This window comes from Saimiri boliviensis, chromosome 5 (genome assembly GCF_048565385.1).
Source record: "Saimiri boliviensis isolate mSaiBol1 chromosome 5, mSaiBol1.pri, whole genome shotgun sequence".
Taxonomy (NCBI): domain Eukaryota; kingdom Metazoa; phylum Chordata; class Mammalia; order Primates; family Cebidae; genus Saimiri; species Saimiri boliviensis.
In genome coordinates, this window is record NC_133453.1 from 13,654,402 (window position 1) to 13,660,031 (window position 5,630).

At 45.3% G+C, this 5,630-nt stretch overlaps 1 pseudogene; it reads left to right on the top strand.

Annotated features, from left to right (window-relative positions):
* The first annotated feature begins 2,024 nt into the window (after positions 1–2,024).
* LOC101049869 (high mobility group protein B3 pseudogene) lies at positions 2,025–2,567 on the top strand (annotated as a pseudogene).
* Positions 2,568–5,630: the final 3,063 nt, after the last annotated feature.

Below are 5,630 nucleotides of genomic sequence, written 5' to 3' on the forward strand. Positions count from 1 at the left end.
GTCAACATGGTGAAACCCCATCTCTACTAAAAATACAAAAAATTAGCTGGGCATGGTGGCGCGTGCCTGTAATCCCAGCAACTCAGGAGGCTGAGGCAGGAGAATTGCCTGAACCCAGGAGACGGAGGTTGCAGTGAGCCAAGATCGCGCCATTGCACTCCAGCCTGGGTAACAAGAGGGAAACTCTGTCTCAAAAAAAAAGGAAAAAAAAGATCACCATGAGCAAAGACAAGAAAACAAAAGAGAATACGGAAGTGCTTTGCATTATAAAACAACAGGAACTTGGGTATGATGAGAGGGGAGGGGAAGGAGAAAATGATGACCATGTAAATGCACCCAAGCTAGGTGTGTCCCTGACACTGTCAGAACCCTTGGGGAAGAAAGACAGGGGACCTAGTAGAGTCACACTGTTTGAATTTAGCACACTGTTTGAGTGACAGCCTAAGGCAAAAGCAATCCACAGCACACACCATATGTGGCGAGTGAAAGTTGGTTCCGCGTTTGGCCAGTGGGGAGAACTGTGTGGTTTACACCGGTGGTCCCCGACCTTATTGACACCAGAGACTGCCCTTGTGGAAGACCATTTTTCCACGGACCAGTTGGGGGCTGACTGGGAATGGTTTCAGAATAATTCAAGTGCATTACATTTATTATGCACTTTATTTCTGCTATTGTTACACTGTAATATAATGAAATAATCATACAACTCACCATATCATAGAATCAGCGGAAGCCCTGGACTTGTTTTCCTGCAATTAGATGGTCCCACTTGGGGGTGATGGGAGACAGTGACAGATTATCCAGCATTAGATTCTCATAAAGAGGGAGAAACCTAGATCCTGCAGTTCTCAATAGGGTTTGGGCTCTTCAGAGACGTAATGCTGCAGCTGATCTGACAAGAGGCAGAGCTCAGGCAGTAATGTGAGCAGCAGGGAGTGGCTGTAAATACAGATGAAGCTTCACTCACTCGCCCCGTCGCTCCCCTCCTGCTGTGCGGCCTGGTTCCTCGCAGGCCATGGGGACCCCTGGTTTACACGACTTGGCCGGGTGACTGAGAAGTACAAACTTCATCACACAATATGACCTGGCCCCTTTGTGACACAGAACAAGAAGCACATAAATATGACTCCTGCAGTTTCCAATTCCCTCTCTTCCTTTTTTTCTGATTTTGTTTGGTTGCTTTGCGCTTTGGTTCTTACTGTGATTCTGGAGATCTTGAGGAGAAAACTGCCTAGAGAAAGACCTCAATAATGACCCAGAAGGCCTTCACCAAATAATGGAGAACTTTTTTTTTTTTTTTTTTTTTTTTTTTTGAGACAAAGTTTCGCTCTTGTTGCCCAGGCTGGAGTGCAGTGGCACGATCTCGGCTCACAGCAACCTCCGCCTCTCGGGTTCAAAATTCTCCTGCCTCAGCCTTTTGAGCAACTAGGATTACAGGCATGTGCCACCACACCCAGCTAATTTTGTATTTTTAGTAGAGATGGGGATTTTCCATGTTGGTCAGGCTGGTCTCAAACTCCCAATCTCAGGTGATCCACCTGCCTCAGCCTCCCAGAGTGCTGGGATTACAGGCGTGACCCACCGACAGTACCCCCGGCCTCTTTTTTTTTTTTTTTTTTGAGACAGACTTTCACCCTTGTTGCCCAGGCTGGAGTGCAATGGCACAATCTTGGCTGACTGCAACCTCTGCCTCCCGGGTTCAAGCAATTCTCCTGCCTCAGCCTCCCAAGTAGCTGAGATTACAGGCGGGCGCTGCCACACCTGGCTAACTGTGCATTTTTAAGAGATGGGGTTTCACCATGTTGGCCAGGCCGGTCTTGAACTCCTGGCTTCAAGTGATCCACCTGCCTCAGCCTCCCAAAATGTTGGGATTACAGACATGAGCCACCCCACCCGGCCAGTGGAGAAACTTTTAGGAGTAGACTTAACTTATAAGAATACTGGCATGGAAGCGGCTCTCATGGAGGCAGCTGTCTCGAGGATGGGGAGCATTGAGCCACGTGTCATGCCCTGCACTGCCCAGACTGGTGAACAATACAGTCAGGATGGCTAGAGGTGACCCCAAGAAACCAAAGGGCAAGGTGTCTGCTTATGCCTTCTTTGTGCAGATGTGCAGAGAGGAACATAAGAAGAAAAACCCAGAGGTCCCTGTCAGTTTTGCAGAATTTTCCAAGAAATGCTCTGAGAGGTGGAAGACAATGTCCAGGAAAGAGAAATCTAAATCTGATGAAATGATGAAGGTGGATAAAGTGCGCTATGATCAGGAAATGAAGGGAGCAGCTAAGGGAGGCAAGAAGGATCCTAATGCCCCCAAAAGGCCACCATCTGGATTCTTCCTGTTCTGTTCAGAATTTTGCCCCAAGATCAAATCCACAAACCCTGGCATCTCTATTGGAGACGTGGCAAAAAGGCTGGGTGAGAGGAGGAATAACCTAAGTGACAGCGGAAAGCGGCCTTCCATCACTAAGGCGGCAAAGCTGAAGGAGAGGCATGAGGAGGATGGTGCTGAATACAAGTCGAAAGGAAAGTTTGATGGTGCAAAGGGTCCTGCTATGGTTATTGGCTAGAAATCCTGAGTTATCAACCGTATATATCTATAGTTTGTAAAAGAACAAAACAACCAGGACAAACTCTTTGATGCTCCTTGCTTGGCGTTGAGGCTGTGGGGAAGATGCCTTTGGGAGGGGCTGTAGCTCAGGGCGTGCACTGTGAGGCTGGACCTGTTGACTGCAGTGAGCATCCATTTAGCTAGAAGTTGTCTTCTTTCAGTATATGGTGATAGCATTCTGCTGCCATCTTAGCTGTGGACAAAGGGGGTGACAGCTGACTTGAGAAGTTTATTTTTGTTTGTTTGTTTGTTTTAGGTAAGTGCAGTAATTTTTAAACTATTTTTAAACAAACTGTAGAATTCTTCATTGTCAGCAAAGTGAAGAGCTACTGCATCAATGAAAGTTCAAGAACCTTCTGTACTTAAACACGATTTGCAAAGTACTGGTTTTTTTTTTTTTTTTTTGTATGTTTAAAATGCTGAAATGTTTTTGAAGTTAAATAAACAACATTGCATTTTTTAAAATGTCAGCATGGCCAGGCGTGGTGATTTATGCCTGTAATCCCAGGACTTTGGGAGGCCGAGGCAGGCAGATCATGAAGTCAGGAGTTCAAGACCAGTCTGACCAACACGGTGAAACCCCTCTCTACTGAAAAACAAACAAACAAACAAACAAAAATTAGCTGGACATGGTGGCACATACCTGTAGTCCCAGCTGCTCAGGAGGCTGAGGCAGGAGAATCACTTGAACCCAGGAGATGGAGTTTGCAGTGAGCTGAGATTAAGCCACTGCACTCCGGCCTGGCAACAGAGTGAGACACCGTCTCAAAAAAACAAACAAAAGAATTTCTGGCATGGGAGAAAAGGAAGGGAAGCTACAGATAACCTGGCAAAATCCTTCACTTTATAATGAAGAACCAGAGGTTAAATACGGCAAGGATTTGGCCCCAGAGAAGTTAGCTGGTTAGCATTTGAGCAGATCACCTGTGATTCATGTCACTGCTGAAGAAAACTAGATTTACCCGTTTTAAAACATGCCTCTGCCTGCAGGAGGTCTTCAACCATGTAGTTGAAGGTCATTAACTATCTCCTGCAAGAGGAGGTAAAATACTCCTCCAGAACCCAGCAGTCTTTTTCCTCAGCAGAATCGTGTTCCCTGTGGAGCTCTTGTGGACAAAGCAGAACTTTGACCAAGCCCAAAGTTCAATGGATTCATGATCGGATAAACAAGGAAAAGGAAGGAAATCCCAGAAATGAGGAAACACTAGGGAAAACACCTGTAATGTCATCCTGGAGAAAACTAGCAGAAGTCATAATGACAATGTTTATTATTGCCACCTTTATTATTATTGCTATGTATTATAATGATGATAATGATGATTATTATTGAGACAGAGTTTTGCTCTGTCACCCAGGCTGGAGTGCAGTGGTGTGATCTCAGCTCAATTCAGCCTCCACCTCCTGGGTTCAAATAATTCTCCTGCCTCAGCCTCCCCAGTAGCTGGGATTATAGGTGCATGCCACTATGCCCAGCCAATTTTTGTATTTTTAGTACAGATGAGGTTTCCATGTTGACCAGGCTGGTCTCAAACTCTTGATCTCAAGTGATCCACCTGCCTCGGCCTCCCAAAGTGCTGGGATTACATACAATTAAAATATGAATTATAATAAAAAGCTGCTATTCAAGGCCAGGTGTGGTGGCTCATGTCTGTAATCCCAGCACTTTAGGAGGCTGAGGTAGTTAGATCACAAGGTCAGCAGTTCAAGGCCAGACTGGCCAACATGGTGAAACCTTGTCTCTACTAAAAATACAAAAATTAGCCAGACGTGGTGGTGCACGCCTGTAATCCAGCTACTTGGGAGGCTGAGGGAGGGGAATCACATGAACCAGTGAGGCGGAGGTTGCAGTGAACTGAGATCATGCCATTGCAGTACAGCCTGGGTAACAGGACAAGACTCCATCTCAGAGAAACAAATGCCACTATTCAAATAAAATGTACTTTTAGCAAACAGATGTTTTATTTGCTAGGTTGAATTCCTCAATAATTATAAAGGAATCATTTTCTTTGACCAAATAATACTTCCTGAAGCCAGAACATTTGCTTTGAGGGAAGTTATATCAGCTTTATATTTTGCAAATATTTTCTGATTCGATGAGGTTTTGCCCCAGACTAAACATGATCCAATGAGTCATCTAATTTGTGTTCAAGGAGAATGAGCTGTGGTTGGCTGAATAATGGACCCTAAAGTTACCTATGTTCTATTCCCTGGAACCTGTGAATGTTACCTTCCATGACCATATGGACTTTGCAGATGTAATTACGGTTTGTTTTTGTTTTGTTTTTCTTTTTTTGACAAGAATCTCACTCTGTCACACAGGCTGGAGTGCAGTGGTGTGATCTCAGCTCACTGCAACCTCTGCCTCCTAGATTCAAGCAATTCTCCTACCTCAGCCTCCTGAGTAGCTGGGACTACAGACACTCACCACCACACCCAGCTAATTTTTTTGTATTTTTAGTAGAGATGGGGTTTCACCATGTTGCCCAGGCTGGTCCCAAACTCCTGGCCTCAAGTAATCTGCCCGCCTCGGCCTCACAAAGTGCTGGGATTACAGGCATGAGCCACCTCGCCCAGACTGATTAAAGATATTAATGGAAAGATGGAAAGAGTATTCCTGATTGTCAGGGTGGGACTCAGAGTAATCAGAAGTGGACTCATAGTTTAGAAACAGATCAAGATTTGACTATATTGGGAGGCCGAGGTGGGCAGATTACAAGGTCCCAAGTTTTAGACCAGCCTGGCCAATATGGTGAAACCCTGTTTCTGCCAGAAATACAAAAAAAAAAAAAAAAAAAAAAAATTAGCTGGGCGTGTGGGTGCATGCCTGTAGTCCCAGCTCCTAGGGAGACAGAGGCAGAAGAATTGCTTGAACCTGGGAGGTGGGGGTTGCAGTGAATCGAGATCATGCCATTGCACTTCAGCCTGGGCAACAAAAGATTTGACTACAGAGGAGGAAAGGAGGAAATAGATGTGACAATGTAGGCAAAGGTCGAAATGGTTTGAGGAAGGGATTTTGAGTCAA